Genomic DNA, 19,459 nt, shown 5'->3' with positions numbered 1-19,459 from the left:
GACAATCATTACATAAATCAGAGCTTTAACCGTCAAGCCCTTTGCAAAAATCACCATGCCATGAACAGTATAAGAGAAACATTTTGACAGACCTAGGTTAGATTTATTTATCACACTTGTTTCCCAAGCTTATTCTATAGCGCTCGAAGTTACATGCATGTGGGTTATCCCATTTTATGAAGTATATTTTGCCAAGAGAGAGTGGCCTGGTTCGCATGTAATGAGAAGCCACTGTGGGTGAATTTCCCCACAGCGTTCTTGTTATAGCAGGGGTTGCCATTTAGAATATTTAGGCGCAGGATAGCATCTTATGAGGTGTGAACCCAGCAAGGTGGGTTGTTGGGATGGCGCAACCCTAAAACAGCCCATGGCTTCTGGCTGGCCCCAACAACCACCCTCACCAGTTCACATAATGAAAAGCCATGGCGCACCGCCTCCACACCCCGAATCGTCAAAATGGCAGCTGCGGCTGTAATGAGAAGCCCCACAGGGAAATTCACCCACAGCGACTTCTCGTTACGTGCAAACCAGGTCAATAACTGGCATCAGGTCAGCCAGTTTGCAACAAGGCTCTGTACAGATTTTCTGTCCCGGTCCAAGGGTAACGGCCTTCCAATGGAAAGACTGTAGACTGAACAACACTGGTTCACAATAATAAGCCTGTGTCTGTTGTTTATTACTAGGCATGATATGGGATCTTAATGTTCAGGCTATTGTTATGACTATCTCTACTGGATGATGGATATGTATCATGAACTTGGGAGGCATCTGATCTCGGCCCGAGAGACAACATTATTTTCAAACCTTATTTTAAATGTGTTTCTCTCATCATCTGGTAAAATATATTATGGCATAAACATTTTTCACTTTCCCCAGTGGTTGTTTTCTGTCTCTCCCCCCACGGCCCAATATTTCTAGTCTTGCCTATACACTGCTATACATTTACTACTTGGGCCTATTAAAGCAGGTTGACAACCATCTGACATCACCAGGCCCCAACTTTGGATCTCAGGGAATGCAACGCTACTGACCCTTGAATCTCAGGAAATGGGTTGCTGCAGACCTGGCTGTCAGGGGAACGCTACCATCGCCTTGCATTGCTTGTGAATCTTACTGCAGTATCTGTCTGGTCAATATTGAAAGGCAGGATGCTGCGCAAAGCAATCTTTCTTTCTTTCTGATCCTGCTTGCAAGACATTGTATTAAGAACGAAGGCCCTGACCTTCGCTGTTTGTGGCGTAAATAGGCATATACTGTTCAGGGTAAGCCTTGAGAATCTATGACATCTGAAAGCCAAATACCAAGAAAGATGCTCTCATTCTGCCTAAGACACGCGTACACACACACTGGTGACAGGGCCAGAGATTTCAATGTCTGAGCAAGATCTGACTGCTGTCTCAGGAAGAGCCCTGACAGCTGTGGAGAAGGAAGATGGATGGGGCTGCAGCTTCGGCAGCATTTGCCAACAGTGCTTGGATGCTCTTGTTACAAGATAATTGCTGCACTTTATTGGGTAAATAATTCTACCTGCTGTTTATAGCGGAGCAAAGCAAAGCGCTCTCTCTCGCTCTGTGTGTGTGTGTGTTTGAGGGGGGGGCAGAATTTAACTTCTAAAAGGAGCGATGTTGGGGCTCAAGACTCTCTAGAACTCATGTCTTCTGCTACGGTGCCATTAGAGCAGAAGTTTGGGGCAAACATCCAAGGCTGCACTCAGTAGAATGAGGAAGAGGACCCCCAAATTCAGCAGGGTTGGCTTACCAAATTTTGAAGATGTAATACACATGATGATCTAAAGAGCACCCCCATTGCCCAACAACTAAAATTATGTAACTATACCACTGGTTCTCTGACCAGAAAATCCTTTCCTATAATTTCTGATGTGTGTGGAGCGGGTTGTGGTTATTCAAGTGTTGATGACAACGCTCTATATGTGCCCAGAGTCCCTCTTTTCTTAATTACTATTTCACATGCCCCAAGACAGAGATTTGGCACTCTAAACAGGTTCTAGGACAGCTTTCTCCAACCTGATGCCCTCCAGATGTGTTGCACTACAACTTCCATCACTCCCAGGCAGCATCTGGAGAGCACCAGGTTGGAGAACGCTGCCCTAGATGACATCTTACTTTCAGAATTATGTAAAATGAGTAAAGAAGAAAAGGTGACAATGGGTTAAAATATCCCTGTCATTGATTCCCACTTAGCATTCACTGCACGTTTTCACCTGATTGAAAAGATATGGGGACAATCATGCAAGTCTGACTGAGCAAATGTGAACACTTGATTAATGACCAGCTAATTTCTTTGGAGTACCATCCCTGTACCATGTGAACTGTGTGGGAAATTTAGACAGTTATTAACTCGTTAGAGCAATTTGGGGACAAAAAAAGATCAGGCCCTCTTCCTGAGCATGAAAGCTCTTCACTGACCCATTGCTTAATTAGTTCTTGTTCCTAATGAGCTTCCTTTAAATTGTACTTTCAAAAATTGCCTTGTCCTTTGCAAATAAGTGCTTTCTGTTCTTATGAGAAGAGATTTTAAAAACTTGGCAAATTTAAACCAATGAAGGCTGAGAGAGCTTTGAGGAACACTGGTGGTATCTCAACTAATACTGCTTTGGAGATTGGTAAAGTGGCCACTTACATATGGCCCACAGAAGACATACATCATCAAAAGGGAAGAAAGATTTGCTTAAGCTGATTCATATGCACCCATGCAAATTTAGAAATGATGGAGTATAATTTAAATAGAAATGGAATCCATCTCACCATAGTGGGGAAGGCAGTGACCTGTGTGCCAGCTGCTCAGCCTGCTGCCCAGATGCTAAATGCTGATGGGTAACTTCAAAGCCCCTTCTGTTCTCCCTTTTCGGGGTTCTTGATCTTTAATCTGCAGTTGGATTGGGCAACTCTTCAAATAGAGGATGCCTTGAAATGGAGGACTGCCCTCTTTAAAATAGGGCACATGTCCACCTTACAAAATTGGCCATTTGTAGGAAGGCGTTTAACTATAATTCATTGTTATAGCCTTAAAATGTACTTTATGTCCAGCCTCAGCCATAGAGCATGTAAAGAGAGGGCAGATTCCAGGGTGGGGAAGAGACAGTGACCACAGTTCTTTTCCACCTACCTCGGATTTGGAAGAAGAGCTGTTTAGAAAAGCCTTCTCCAACCTGGAGCCCTCCAGTTGTTTTGGACTACAACTTCCATCACCCACATGACCACATTTATTGTAGCATCTACTTTGGCCCATAGTAGCACACAAGAATGTAGCCCAAATGCTTATTTGCTTAATTACCTGCTTAAAAACCAATATATCTCAGTTCAGGTGATATTTCCAGGCTATTTAGAAAAAGTAAGAATTTATCTTGCCTTGGTGGCAGAGACAAATCATTCATTGTGTGGGAAACTATATTCTGTGCATTGCCTGAGCCAAGCAATTCATATAACTTGTTTAGCAACAATGCCACTAGCTCCTTCTTTTCATGGGACACAACTGTGATTAACAGCCCACATTTTTAATCTGCAATTACTCAGGCCAATTAAGGCTTTTAGTCCTAATTCTAGGAGCTCTTAAAAAAAACCCACCTTGTTGGGCCAGGAAAAACTAGAGAGAGCTCAGAAATGTGGAGAGCGCCACATCTGTTTTACTGGCTAAAGTTTCCTTAACTTGTTTCAATACAAAATTATATATGTATTTCTAAATACATTTATGTATAAATGATGAAATTCAGGACACCAAGGAAAACAGTTAATGGTTGATGCTACTATCACATAACCATTTGATTGTTGTATTTCTTTATTTAAATATCTGCCACCCTTTGCTATAAAACCCTCCAAGATGGCTCATACTAGTAAAAGCAATGGGTTGAATTCAGGCTTAATTGCACTTAGGACCCATTGAAATCAGTGGGACTTAAGTCATGACTAACTTGTCCCATTGATTTCAGTGGGATTAAAGTGCAATTAATTTAATCTGGATCCAACCCAATCTCACAACATTATATTAAAAGCAATATGTAGTGAAAGCAGAAGCCAGTGGTCATGAAAAAGCAATCAGAGTATCCCAAAGCCTTTTCAGAAATTGACCAACGTTCAGGCCAACAAGGAAAAAAGCAAGAGAGGGAATTCCACAATTTTGATGCCATTTCTAAGGAGGCCCTGTAGAATCATAAAGTTAGAAGGTCATTTGGTCCAACCTCTTGGGGTTTGCAATGTAGGATTCAGCTCCCACATCTGCGACAGGTGATTACTCAGCCTCTGCTTAAATATATTCAATGAAGAGGAGCCCACCACCTCCTGAGGTAGCCTTTTCCACTGACAGACAGGTCATATCTGGTGGCCCCAATGTCACTGGGGTGGTGAATCCACTCCGGGCTTCACCCAGAACTCTAAAGGCGCTCTCCAAGGGATGAAGCACCTTCGAGAGCTCCTTTAGAGTTCTGACTGAAACCTGGAACAGATTCACTTCCCCACTGACATCGGAGCTCTTAAAAAAAGCTCTTTTGTTGCAGGTCCCACTTTTCATATCTATGAGCAAATTTGGAAGCCAAAACATTTAACATTAGCTCAATTATGAGCAGTGTATGCGTATGATTTGACTGCATCCTGCTACAATCCAGAACATACTTAAATGAATTTGATGAAGGGAGGAATAAAAATATTTTAAGGACATTTTTTTAAAAAATACTTGAAGAGGCACTGCTTACTTGTTTTGTTTATACACATGCACACCAACTCATTCACATACTGCACAAGTTGCTTATAGTGCCAACAACCAATACCCTAATTATCCAAATTTGCTTTAAACACCTGGATATTTTAGTGTGAATATTAGTATCTGGGGTGATGGGAGACTGAAGGGATGTAGGGTGACCATATGGAAAGGAGGACAGGGCTCCTGTACCTTTAACAGTTGCATAGAAAAGGGAATTTCAGCAGGTGTCATTTGTATGCATGCAGCACCTGGTGAAATTCCCTCTTCATTACAACAGTTAAAGCTGCAGGAGCTATACTAGAGTGACCAGATTTAAAAGAGAGCAGGGCACCTGCAGCTTTAACTGCTGTGATGAAGAGGGAATTTCCCCAGGTTCTCCGCATATACAAATGACACCTGCTGAGATTCCCTTTTAATACAACTGTTAAAGATACAGGAGTCCTGTCCTCCTTTTCATATGGTCACCCTACCAGATGTCCCATGATATCTTTCACTACTGACAATTGTTGGGAGAAATATTTAACAAAAGGCAGATAAAGGCAGAGGAAAGACCTGGGCCCATTCTAGCCCTTTCACCTTACTCTTCTACTTTTATCAGATTTGAAGACACAAACACCTTTCCCCTTAAAAAAGAAATAATTCTGAACTGGCCTGTGCCCCTCTTTCGAGGTTTGTTTTTGAACCGTGAACAGCCCAAAGCAGCAGGTCCATCTGCTCAGGTTTGGCTGCTGCTGCTGCTGGTGGTATCAGTTTGTAACTAGCTGCCCGAGTTTGCCGTCTTCCTCCTCCTCCTCCTCCTCCTCCTCCTTTCCCAATCCCCTTTCCTTTTTTGTCATGCCTTTTGGATTGAAACTCTGAGGGCAGGGACTGCTTTTTGTTTGGCCCTTTCTACACCTAAGGATTATCCCAGGCAAATGGAGGGATGGTCCCTGCCTGATCCCGGAATCCCCTGTGAGTTATTTGGATGCACAGGGATGATCCCGGGATGATCCCTGGAAAAAAGGCAGGTGTAGAAACGGCCTTTGTTTTTTGTAAACTGCTCTGGGAGCCTTTTTTCAGTTGAATAGCAGAGTGAAAAATGCTTTTGATAACTAATAATTAATAAACTTTTGTACTCTCTGATAGAAACCTCTTTTCAATATTTGCCCGACAACCAGCAAGCTGACTGGGGGTTGTAGAGCAACACATCTGGAGGGGACCAGGCTGAAGAAGGCTGCGATAAGGATTAGGATTTTATTTCATCCGGTGCAGCTTTTATCAGCCTGGTGTCCTTTTCTACGCAATTATGAAACGTAAAAAAGCCCCTGTCCTTCTACGAGATCACTCTACTGCCCACAAAACTGGTACTAGTTAAAAGTACACTTAAGTAAGAGCCAAGCCAAAACATGATGTCAATTGCATGAATGCAGCTGTGGTGCACATTTTAAAAATGTAAATCGACGGCAACAGTGGGACCACAGGGGTTGAGAAGGGAGTGTTTAATCCTCCCTGCTCTCTGTGTTCACAATGATAATCCCCCCCAACGATAATCCCCTCACCCCAGAACAGTTATTTGCCTTGGGTGGGAATAACAAATGACAGCTTCAGGGGAACAATTTCCATTGTGACTGACCACAGCGGAGGCGGGAGGTTAAACTCTGCTATTGTGGTCCTGCTGCTGCTTGCCCACCTACCCCCCCCCCCCCGTTCATGTCTGCTATTTATATTTTTAGAAATGTGCACCTTAATTGCATCCACACAATTAAAGTCACATCCAGTTGGAGGTAAGCCTGGTTCTAAAATGAAAAGAGAAGCCTCATAACCATTGTAAAAGAATGTGAAAATGCCCTTTTAACAGGTAAGCATGGGCAAGGCTCCCAAAGCGCGCTCCGTGGGGACAAGAAAAAGGTGGCATTAAGAAAGCAAAATGTCAAATCTTTTCCTGGCGGTGTGGACACCGTTTAAGCACCTCACTTGCCTTATTAAGGCAGCTACAACTCTTCAGATATCTCCAGGAAGAATAAGGGGGAAGCGAATAACGTGTTTTGCCCTGTTAATCATTCCCTCCTCCACCAACACTGCATCTCTGTTTCTACTGCTGGAGGATGATAATTCCTCTATCGCAGACGTGGTCAGTTTCTAAGCTGCATGCCAGCATCTCTCTCTCTTTCACACACACACACAAGGGGGAGGGGGTAGGAGAAATTCTGCTGTTCCTTTCTCCCCCAACATCAAAGCCCAATTAGGTTGACTCTGTTTGGGTTGGGGGACTTGGGCAAGATGTCCTCAGTGGGACCTCCTTTCTGAGTGGGTCCCTCTCCTTGCCATGGTCCCAACTGGCCATTCACTCGCTCTCTCCCTCTGGGTCCAAGCCACATAACTTCCCAGAAGGAGAACCATAGGCGTGCGCACAGCACATTTCATTAGAGTGTACACCCAAGGATTTTTTAAAAAGGCGAACGTTTATTGAATACTCAGTCATAAAGGACATTATTTTTATTCATTTATTTATTAAACACTGTAGACACACTGATGCCCTACTCAGCATTCCGCTTGCCTGACCACGGGAGGGCCGTTGCAGGTGAGGATTGGGGGCAATGAGGAGATGCTGTTTGTTTTATACTTTGTTTTATACTGTTTGTTTTATACTTTGAATGGTTTTAGTTTTTGTGAACCACCCAGGGAGCTTCAACTATTGGGCGGTATAAAAATGTGATAAATAAAATAAATAAATAAGTCCCAGCATTGGTGGGGATTTGTAGTAACACTGGACAGAGGAGGGCCTTAAGAGGTGATATTAGCTTTCGGGGCCCTTCCACCTGGCCTCTTCAAAGTGTGGCTCCCAGCACAACAATTCTTTTTTGCTCTTGTTGCCTGAAGCAATGGTGTGCTGTTGGAGGCAGCGGAGCAGCCAGAGGGCAGCTGGAGGACTGTTCCTGCTGCATCTGGTTCCCCCTCTAGATTCCTACTCAATGCCCCCCTAATTTGGTGCTTATTGCTTGAGACATTAGGGTGTGCCTGGGCACACCCAGCACATCCCTTGCGCACACCTCTGAGGAAAACCTAAAGCCTATTATTATTATTATTATTATTATTATTATTATTATTTGCATTTTTATACCGCCCAACAGCCGAAGCTCCCTGGGCAGTTCACAAGAACTAAACATTGCTTGTATGCTTAGAGAAGGTGGGTAAGCTAGGGTGACCATATGGAAAGGAGGACTGGGCTCCTGTATTTTTAACAGTGCATAGAAAAGGGAATTTCAGCAGGAGTCATTTGTATGCATGCAGCACCTGGTGGAATTCCCTCTTCGTCACAACGATTAAAGGTGCAGGAGCTATACTAGAGTGACCAGTTTTAAAAGAGGGCAAGGCACCTGCAGCTTTAACTGTTGTGATGAAGAGGAAATTTCACCAGGTTCTCCATACGTATGTACAAACTACACCTGCTGAAATTCCCTTTTCAATACAACTGTTAAAGATACAGGAGCCCTGTCCTCCTTTTCATATGGTCACCCTAAGTAAGCTGCCCCCATAATAACTTGTTTGGTTGTAACAGACAGACGCCTACTTCACACTGAGGTGGAAAACCTGAGTCTGGGCAGTACCACTTAAGACTGCAGGTAGTGGCTCATGGGATTTCAATGTTTTTCCTTACTAATAAAAACCTGGTATCAGGAGAAATTTTCCTGTTGGCTATTGGGAATTGTAGTCCAACACATCTAGAAGGTGACCGGTTGGGGAAGACTGCACTAATCTGTTCCAAATCATCCAGGTCTGAGTTAGTAGAGTGCTACCTGGTAATATCACTGCCAGGTTGTAAGCCAAATTACCTCAGAAGAGCTCACAGTGCATTCTCTGGCCTACCTTTTGATGACAAATCTCTCTGGGCTCATGCAGCCATTCTTAAGACAGCACTATTCCTTATGATGTAAGTATTGTGTTAAAAGTGTGAAGGGAAAGGAGTGGAATGACACATGCTGTCCCTTCCAACTTACACACTTTCAGCTTAACAGAAGCCTATATGCATCCAACTGAGAGGCAGGGTTCCTGGTTTGTGAAAAGAGACCTAAACAGTTGTAAGTCTTTCCACACTATCAGAAACCGTTTTTTCAGTATTATGTGTGTAGGCTCTATGCATTTATTTATTTATTTATTTATTTATTTATTTATTTATTTAAAAGTGGTTTTAGCCACTTTTTAGGACTGTTCCCTGGCAAAGAGATACACAAAAGGAGTGAGACAAGGTACAATGTAAAAAATAAATGTACTCTACACTTGAAAAAGCTGCTCTGGACATGCAAGCTGTTGGTGGTATCAGCATTGAAAAGGAAGGTCTTCAAGGCCTATTTGAATGCAAACACTGAAGGGGTTAAACATAGGTTTATTGGAATGGAGTTCCACAATATTGGAGCCACCACTGAGAAGGCTCCATCTCTCGTGCACCTCAACCTAACTGCTCAACCTACTGACGGGTATTCGAGGACTCCTGAAAAAGATCTTTGTGTATATAGGAAGATCGTACTGTGTATGGGTGGATATGGTCCTTCAGATGACCTGGTCCCAAGCCATTTAGGGCTTTAAGGCAAGCACTTTATTAAGCTGAATGTGTGGTCATTGGTGTCAAGAATTCCACTCCTTCTATCCACATTCAACATAATGATGACATGTAAGAAAAAACACCATCCTCTCATGACTTGCTGTTTTATTAAGGTGAAAGTGTATTTCCATTCCCAATTATATATAAAATCCTGGATGCTGGAAATGTTTATTGAAATGTTTACTGAAGAGACACTGGGCTGCTCCTTCATTTTTCAGAGCAATGCCGGACAGCTGGTTCTCCCTCCAGAGTCCCACCCTCAGAAGACAGCAGAATGACTACGCAGTGAGCCTTCCTGAGGTAATTTTACTAACAGCCAAAGACAGCTGGTGGCATTTTGTTAACTATGCCTTGAACAGTTTGGAACAGTTTAGCGTTAACTATGTTATGAGAGACTTTTCAATGGACGGTTAAGGAGAAGAAGGGATTTAGTAAGCAACGTTAATGTTATGCACGGAGATTTATGCAATGCTTCAGATCCCATGCCATTGACACTAATGGCATTGGCGCCTGCGACATTAGTGTGACAAATCCTCCTCACACGGAAGGACATCCTGTTTGCTGGGGGCCAATCGTCACCATTAATTTAGCAAGTTGGGATTCCAGTGTGACTGCTGGAAAATTCCTATTCCTTCCTGAATGACGGTGCTTGTTTGGGCCACATTATCAAAATAGCTGGCTGTGGGATTGTGTGAGTTGTAGTCCAACACATTGGGAGGGCACCAGGTTGAGGAAGGCTGAGCTAGCTGATTCAGTCACAGCCCACCACAGTCCTCCTGCTGCAGCAACTGTGTCTGTTGACGGTACAGAAGACCTTGATGGTTCAGGAAGGTCTGGATGGATAACTTCATATTTATTTATTTATTTATTTATTTATTTTATTTATATGCTGCCCAACTGGCAGGTGCCTTTGGGTGGTTTGCAGTAATTTAAAAAATAAAAGACACCCCCCCAAACGATAAAATAAATACCAACACAGTAAAGACAACACTGAACATATGCAAATATTAAAATGTCAGAAATGTTAAAATATGGAAGAGTCATCTTAATAATCAGAGCACCAGATTAAAAATCAAATGCCTGTTAAAAGAGGAACGTCTTAATCTGGCATCTAAATGAATGTAATGATGACATCAGGAAGATCTCCCTGGAAAGGGTAATCCACAGACAGGGGGCCACTACAGAGAAGGCTTCTTCTTTGGTAGCCACCCATCACACCATTGTGCGAGGTGACATTTTAATATCGATGACTAAGATTTCTATCAATCAGCAAATTCCTTAACTATTTTCCTTTTAAGAAAGAACACTAAATTATGCTCCTGTGGAAGGATCACTATATATATCAAGTTCTTACCACCCTGGCACACGATGATGGTGGGTTGTTTTTGGTGAGTCTGTTCATTGGAACAGTTTCCAATAAACTGTTGTCTTCTAACAACTGTCTCTAAAGTCACATCAAGGGTATATGAATTGGGTCAACATTGGCCTCATTTACACCAAGCAAGATATTGCACTTTGAAAGTGGAATGAAAGCAGTATATAAAAGGCAGGAGCCACACTGCTGCTTTATAGAGGTATTGAAGTGCACTGACAACTGTTGGGGCCCATTGACACATACCACTTCCATACCACTATATGCTGCTTGGTGTAGATGAGGCCATTGTCTCTCAGCCTGGGTAATATCATTTTGGATATGTTGTGTTCTCTCTGCATACAGCTATTACCAGATGTAGTTTTCTTCCATGTAGATTGCATTTAGATTGCAATCCTATGCACACTTACCTGGGACTAAGTCCCATTAAAATTAGTGGGCTTACTTCTAAGTAGACATACCTAGGATTGCACTGTAAGACACAAATTCACTCTTGCATGAAGCTGGGACAGACTGGCTATTTATACTTCATTGCCTTAACTGCACTTATTTCCATAAGTGCTCCTGCATCTATAGATCCACCCTGCCAGTTTCCAAGGAATTTTCAGAACTCGTATCTAGCAAAATACATTGTAGTTTTTTGAACATGAAAAATAGAGACGCACTGCTGATCTGACTTTTTGTGCAGAGTGGGATTTTGTAGGAAGACGTGTGAACTAAACCAGGAGTGAGGCAGCTTGTAGGATCTACTTCATTTTCTACGAGAACCCTAAGTTCCACCAATGAGAGCTAGGTGCAGCTAGGTAAATTTAGACCCTGGACTTAATGGTCTGATGTATCCCCCATTTATTTATTTATGAGATTTCTATATCCCCCAATAACCGAAGCTCTCTGGGTGGTTCAAATAGTTGTACTTATTACTTCAGTTGTGAAGCACAAATTAACATTTCCCTTCTTCCCTCTATGCTATCATTACACATTTTAAAACTGCTTCTACGTTCCTGATATAAGAAAAAAACATAACGACAACATGGGGAGCGGGACTCCTTGCCAAGACTGATTAAAAAATAATAATACTCTGAGCATGTGTAGTACCAGTTTTTAAACAGACTTAAATTATTGCACCATCATTACTGCAGGAATAAAAGGAAATTTGTTTTTGCTGTCCTAATGCTAAACACATTTAGGGAGCACTCCTAGGGAAAGAATCACACCAGCTGCCCTCTGATGTTGGAAAATCAACCTTAGAGAAGGGGGAAAGGGGGGTGTTTCAGTGGGCAGGGAAGGAAAGAGCCTGGAGAGGACATAATGTGAGCCACCCAGAGGTCTCTCCATCCTCCTTCTCTTCTCCTTCTGAAGCATCTAGAGAAGAAAAGCCTGAGTAGCGAAAAATGCAGGTCAGGAGACAACTGCCTCTCCCATTCCTCCTGCCCTACAGTGGATGATCAGAAGCCTCTGAGTTTAAGAGTTTCCAACCATCGAGGCTACTATTGATAGGATTGCACCCTTACTGGGGAATAAGCTCTATATTGGTGTAGAAACGGATAGTATATATTTAAAATAAATAATAATAAAATGAACATCTGTAACTATGTCCATGCACGGCTGGCTGCTCCCTGGCTATAAAATGTTCTTTTAAAAAATAAGAAAGGAAGGATGCTTTGTTGACAAGTGTCAGTCCTCATGGGCTCATGGTGGCTCGTTGTTGCTGCCACCATCATCTGATGCTCTTCACGTGGCCATTTTAGGGGAGGGCTGGTCTTAGCTGCACTACTGAATCAGAGCCAAGCACAAAACCAGAAAACAACCCCCCAACCCATAGAATTAGAGAACAGGGTGCCTCTGAGCACATTCTGAGCCTAGGAATTTGTTTTCAGTGCCAGAACTGAACTGAGCTCACTATCCTTTCATACAAAAGTCCACTCCTGGTTACTCCAAGCTCTCTTTGTTTCAGCAGACCAATTTAGGTGGGAAAAGTCATTTTGTTCTTGCTGCTGTTAAACCATTGGCAGTCAGAAACTCTTGCCAATCTGCTGCGAATCGCCCAGAGTCCTTCCAGTAGATTTCAATCTTCCTTCTGCCCACCCCACAGCTCTATGCATGCAACATCCTTGGCAAGTCAGGTGGAGGATCACTGGTGAGCATGTTTGGATCCTCCTTCCCCAAGCAATGGGAACTTCCATGTATTTTATGCAGGGTCAAGAGGGCGCAAGAGATAATGTGATCTTGCCCAAGGAGAAATGAAGGACTTTACTTACAAGCTACATCTTGGGAATGAATAACAGGGAAACAGAGTCCACCTGCAGTTGGCCTCCCATGGTACAAGGTAAGACAGTCATTAAAGTCGGGAGAGTAGGAAGATGGGCAGTTCTAATCCCAACGGGCAGATTCCAGTGCAATGTTCTTAAACTGCTCACATTCATTCCAGTGGGGCTTCCACTGTGGAGTGTGTCCAGTGTTAATTAGTGTTTAGGAGAGGGACTGCCCCTTGGGATTTCTTCCTCAGTCACCAAAATGCCTTTATGTGGGTGAACCCCAAATGCCGTGAACAAGAAAGAAAACTACAGCTGAAGAATCTGTTAGAATTTTTAATACAGCTATATGTGTATACCAGCTCAATTTCCCAGAATTGGTCAAAGAAAATACTGCAAAGACATGGTACACCTAAACCTCACCTTGTTTCCTGTCTCTAATTAACCTTAAAAACAAACAAACATTGGTGTATATGTCTGTATGAAAATCGGTATCTCACTATATGGATACTTCAGCAATGAACCTACCTTGAATATGCACAAATCCTATGTTGTTGTTTTTGTTGTTGTTGTTCTTCCTTCCCTAGAAAAATTCTGTTCCCTTATTCCTAACCACTTTTTGCCCCTCCTTTGTGATCCAAGCCCCCCCGCCCCCTTTTTTAAAAAACTTGCAACTAACTCCCATACACATCTTAGACAGGTGGAAGACTGCAGTGTATTACTAGAGCATTCGTTAATTTCTGGGAGACCAACCAGTGCCTGCTGTTTGCTGGGATTCGTGAAAAGAATGCTTGACTGGGTACACCTTGCTTTGATTCTATGAGGCACTCCCTACATTTACAAGCAGGGCTACATATTCAGGATCACATAACACAAAATAGTTATGCCTTAATTCAGCCTTCCCCAACCGGGTGCTTTCCAGATGTTTTGGACTACTACTCCCACAAGCCCAAGCCATATGCGTTGTTTTACAAATATAAAAGCGCATTGGTTGCCCATAAGAGATTCTTTCCTTTCCTTTTTAAGTTGTCCACGGTAGACCTGAAGCCATCCCTGCTTCAGGCACACACCTTGCCACTTCCTTTGCCAAGTGGGGTTTGCAAGAGCTATAATCACCCTCTAACACACTCACACTTCTGACAACCCTGGATAGGCATAGAATTCGCCTAAGAAAAAGGTCTATTCCCCTGGATGTAAAAATAGCTGCCATTGTTGATTTGCATACATTAATTCCTGTCTCAATTCAGAATGAATTCATGTAGGGAAATTCTGCAGACTCTATTTGCACAAAAGATAATTATTATGTGCGGATTGTGCAGATCACAAAATGCAGTAATTCAAGGAGGCAAATTGAAAGCTGCCTGCCACCTTCATATGGTGAAAGGAAAGAGGTGCTGGGGCTTCATTCTTTCGGAAAGCTACATACCCTCTGATCTGGATGCCTTTTACCCTAAACCACAGAATTTCTGGGGTAAAGTGGTTATTTAACAAGGGGGGGGGGCTCTCTGCAAATGTTCAAAGATGGTCTTGTTAATTTGTATGTTCCAGAACTGGGCTTTGACATTAAAAATGGGTTCAAAGGCTAGCCTCTGGCACAAATTAAGCCTTGGAGTCCAGCCATAAGGTCATATAATACGTTATCAAAACAGTGTGGAGCTTATTTATTTATTTATTTATTTATTTATTGTGTTTCTATACCGCCCAATAGCCGGAGCTCTCTGGGCGGTTCACAACAATTAAAACCATTCGAAGTATAAACAACAGTATAAAATCATAATATAAAATACAATATAAAAGCTCAACCAGATAAAAAACAGCAGCAATGCAAAAATACAAATTTAAAATACAAATTTAAAACACCAAGTTTTATATTAATTTATAGACTGTTAAAATACTGAGAAAATAAAAAGGTCTTTTGGTGTCTAAAGACATATAATGTAGGTGCCAAGCGAACCTCCTTAGAGGGCTCATTCCACAGCCGGGGTGCCACAGCAGAGAAGGCCCTCCTCCTGGTAGCCACCTGGCTCACTTCCTGGAGGCTACTTCCAGTGGCTTCTTCACATGCCGTTACAGTAATGTTTGGAAACTCCATCTCATTGTTTTGGGCCAATTATATGGATCTTGCCCAGGCCAAAGGGACCCCATTCCCACATGCCTATGTCAGTATGGAAACTACTTCCTCACAGAGTCTTATGCCCTGGAACAGCCTCCCACCCACCCCGGTGGTGCCTCCAAGGTGTTTTGGGCTACAACTCCCAATGTTGGCCATACTGGCAGGGGCTAATGGGAATTGAAGTCCAAAACATCTGGAAGGCACTAAGTTGGGAAAGGCTGCCCTACAATACGTATAGGAATGCTGGAGCCACGTAGTCAAGGGGAAATGCATGAGTCCTTCCTGCCCATTTCTCTCTCAATCAGGAAGGTGGCCGAAAATCAAGGGGAAGGAACAATGTGATGGGCCTTGCCCATGTAGTTCCAGCTTCTAAACTGGACATGGGCAACCTGCTACACTCTAGTTGTTTTGGACTACAATTCCTATAAACTCCAGCATGGCCAATGGTCAGGGAAGATAGGAGTTGTAGTCCAAAACAACTGGAAGGCGCCAGGTTGCTAACTCCCGTATCTAAATGCAGGGTATGTAGGTTTCAGGAAAAATGAAGCCCCAGCACCTCTTTCCTTTCACCTTATGAAGGCGGCAGGCAGCTTTCAATCTGCCTATTTGAATTCCTGCATTTTGTGAGCTGCACAATCCGCACATAATAATTATCTTTTGTGCAAATAGAGTCTGCAGAATTTCTTGACATGAATTCATGCAGTGCCATGGGAAGAAACCACAGAGAAAGTAGCTCCTGCTTACCCTAGCGCACATCTTTTTCTGGAGAGATGTGTACTTGGGAACACAGGGGGAGTGCATTGCAGGGAGAGCGATAGCTTGCCTCGGTTGTGACTTGTGGCTCTTATTGACAGATCAGTTCCCTGCAGTGATTTTGCCCTCCACCACCATGGGAAGATGAGTGGTGTGTGTGTGTGAGTGAGAGACAGTGAGAGAGCAAGAGAGAGCACACTTTTTTAATGCAGCCATGTGATACTGTGTTCTACAGGAGGGATTAAAGCCTGCTTCCATCTCTCTCATTAATGGGGTTGACATGAATGTCCCCTTTTAAAAAATGAAAACTATTGGTTTGACTTGATTTTGGACTTTGTCTTTTCAATACAGGTGCTGCACATCAAGGTACCTAAAGCCAAAACTACAAGTTATGTTAAATGGATGTTTACAGACAGACAACAATGGCAACCACTCATTTAATTCCCTACCTCTTTTTCTGTCATGTCTTGGGCATCTTACCTGTGACCTGATGTCACATTGTTGTCTGTTTCTCCACCGCTGCTAATGATGTGAAGTGGGAAATCCAGAACAACATGATGTCAGGACACAGATAAGTTACCCTAGACATTACAGAGGGGGAAATTAAATGTATGATTACTGTTTTGAGCTGTGACCACGTGTTTAATGCAATCTGCAGTTGTGCTGTGAGGCAGTGGGTCTTCTGCAATTCCGTTTCCCATCCATCTGGCCTGACCAACCTACTCAGTACTCATTTTGGCAGGTAGCAGTAGCACCACCCAACACCTACCTAGAGAGTAAGGAATTTCCAGAGATTGGGCTGAATCTAGCTACATGCTGTAGAGGAAAGGCTTTAAAAAACAGGATCACTAGCCAATGGCCTAGAGGGGAATTTATTTTTATTGGTATAAGTAGGATGTTCAAATCATGGCATAAGAAAAAGTCAGCTATGGAAGCCTTCATAAGGGAGGGTTGTTGTTTTTATGGGGCACAATGTGTCCCGATACTTTTGAACAGTTGTTTTCATCTCTAGTTCAATATGCCCTTGGATGCCATTATTCCTGTACCACCCGTACTGCACGGAACAGGGTTGCACATGGATAAGTGGTACTCAAAAGCTCTGCTCAGGCATAAGAACATAAGAAGTGGCATGCTGGATCAGACCAAGGGTCTATCTGTTCACACAGTGGCCAACCAGCCATCGGCCAGAAATGAACAAGCAGGACATGGTGCAACAGCACCCTCCCGCCCATGTTCCCCAGCAACTGGTGCACACTGGAGATAGCACACAACCATCAGGGCTAGTAGCGATATAGCCCCCACAATGTGGGAAAGTCGACCTGCCCCTTCTGTTGTGTCCCCACTGCCCTCCGTACACTGAAAAGCAAAGGTCTACAGTGGCGACCCTGCTCTGCACATGTAAGAACACCATACCATTTAGAACCCTTTTCACATAGGGCTCTAAATCGCATTGGAAACCTACATGGGTAAAGGTGCCTCCCTCCCTTTCCCTCCCTCTCTCTGCTGCTGACCTTCACCCTCCAACACACGAGGGAGGGAGGGCCAGATGACAGGGGTACAATGGCAGGGATATGGCCAGTGAGCGTGTCTCTGCTCTCCCTTCAAACAATTCTAATTGCATGTAGCCTAGAACTCCTGAGCAGGGCTAAATTGCTAACTGAAAGCTTGTTAGGGATCCCTCAGTGAGAAGATCGGTAATGGTGGAGGAACTCTGCTGAAAGGCGGTTGCTCACCGCTGCCAATCCTCTCCATCAATGCGCAACCTCAGTGGACTGTTGGGTGTGTTCTAGTCAAGGCACACTCTCAGTTCACAGTAAACGACGGGGTGGTCCAACAGGCTTGGCCAGTGCCCTGAATGGGCACCCTAGGATGTGCTGCAGAATCCTTTGCAAAGTGCAGCGGTTCTTCCCAAGGTAGGAACTTAAAACAGGTTTGGTGGCAGCATCTGGGATACTTGAGCAACTGCTGGGAACAGATTGCTGGATTTGGGGTTAGCCCAAGTAAAGACATTTTGGAGATTCTCTGTGGAAACCTCACTGAAATGAGTGAGAGTAGTTTAAGACCTAGCTGCTATTTTAATTCCTCGCAATTCTCCGGAGTGGCATTATTTACGGCCCATTGTGGGAAACTGAAATGGAAGCTGCTTGGGGGCACTCCTGCTGCCTGCTATTTATTATTTGACGCCACCGCTAGGTAAACCTGGTGGGAAGGGCACAGCAGAGGGCCCTTTGCCCATGGCCCCAGAAATGTGGGGCTGGCTCCTCCGCCCTTAAAGGTTCCTTCACAAACAGTGAGAAGTATGCCCTGAAGGTCAAACACCCGAATACAACCAGGCTAGAGTACTATTTCTGGCCCTTCCAGGACCAAAGCATTGCCTTTATCCACATTTTGCACAGGGTGTCTTGACCACTGTGCCATGGGAATAGGGTTGGTGTCAACGCCCTCACCCAAACACAACCTTACCACACACACACACACACACTCCTTGGTCTGGGGCAGAACAAAGCTTTCCACCGTCTGCAAAATTAGTTGCTCTGTAAGGGCTTTAACTCCACTTTCCTACCCATAATCTGGGTGATGGAATTCTTCTAGTCTGTGCTGGTGGTTATTAAGTATGGAACAAGGGTAGTTACTGCAGAATGATTAAACCAGATTAGAACTGCTCCTCAACCTCCTCATTTCAGGGGAACTAACCCCAGGTTAACTCTTTCAATCAGAGGCAGGGCGGTGAGTCAGGGAGACCAGGACTGAAAGGCTGCGCTGACATTTCTGAGACTGGAGGAGGAGGAGGAGGAGGAAGACGTTCGGGATCCATCCTAATCTATTCCCGGCTCCCCTACACAGATGCCCCACAGATGGAGATGGCGGGAGACAAGGAGAAAGGGGGCGGCAGAGGGGTGGGGGGTAGAATACTGGCCGCTGAGGGGAGATAAAAAGACAGACGAAACCTGCCTTCTGTCCAGGGCAGATCACAGCCCCATAAATCCCAACCTCCCCCCCCCCCTTCGCTCTCCCTGCCCACCCCGGGGTTGGAAGGTTGTACTGAGACGGCGAGGGGGTGGGGGAGAGCCTCCCTCGCCCTTCTGGCATCCTGGTCCCTATTCCTCCCCACGCCGACCCTCTCCTCCGCCTTCCCTTTCTTCGGGCCACCCCCGTGCCCCGGGGGCTCGAAAGTTGAATAGAGGGGAAGCGAGGGGCGGCGGCGGCGGCGGCGGCGGCGGGGAAAGACCCGGCATCCCTCCCTCTGCCCACTCTCTTCCCGGCTCCCCCGGCCACGGCCCGCCTCTTACCTGCAACACCCCCCGAGGTGCCATCGCTCCGCAGCGCCCGCCCGCCCGCCTTCCCTGCCAACCGGGAATCTCCTCGTCCTGCAGCAGCCCGGCTCAACTAAGCTAAGACGAGCCGCCGTCGCCGCGGCAGCCTCCTCCCCCGCCCCGCCCCCACCTGCTTCCACTCTCCATTCCTGGCGGGGGGGGAGGGGGGAGCTCTACAGACAGCCTCCGGTTTTCTCCCCCCCCCCCGCACACCCCCGCGCTCCCCCCCGGGCCATCAATTGACGGCCCCTGAAGATTGAACGGCATACAGTGACCCCCCCTTCCCCCGCCCCACGCACACCTGGGCTGGAGGTGGTGCCGAGGAAGCCGGGATGACCAGATCGCAGCCCCGGGCATCGCTCT

This window comes from Elgaria multicarinata, chromosome 11 (assembly GCF_023053635.1).
Source record: "Elgaria multicarinata webbii isolate HBS135686 ecotype San Diego chromosome 11, rElgMul1.1.pri, whole genome shotgun sequence".
In the NCBI taxonomy this organism is placed as follows: Eukaryota; Metazoa; Chordata; class Lepidosauria; order Squamata; family Anguidae; genus Elgaria; species Elgaria multicarinata.
This window is presented reverse-complemented; position numbering follows the sequence as displayed.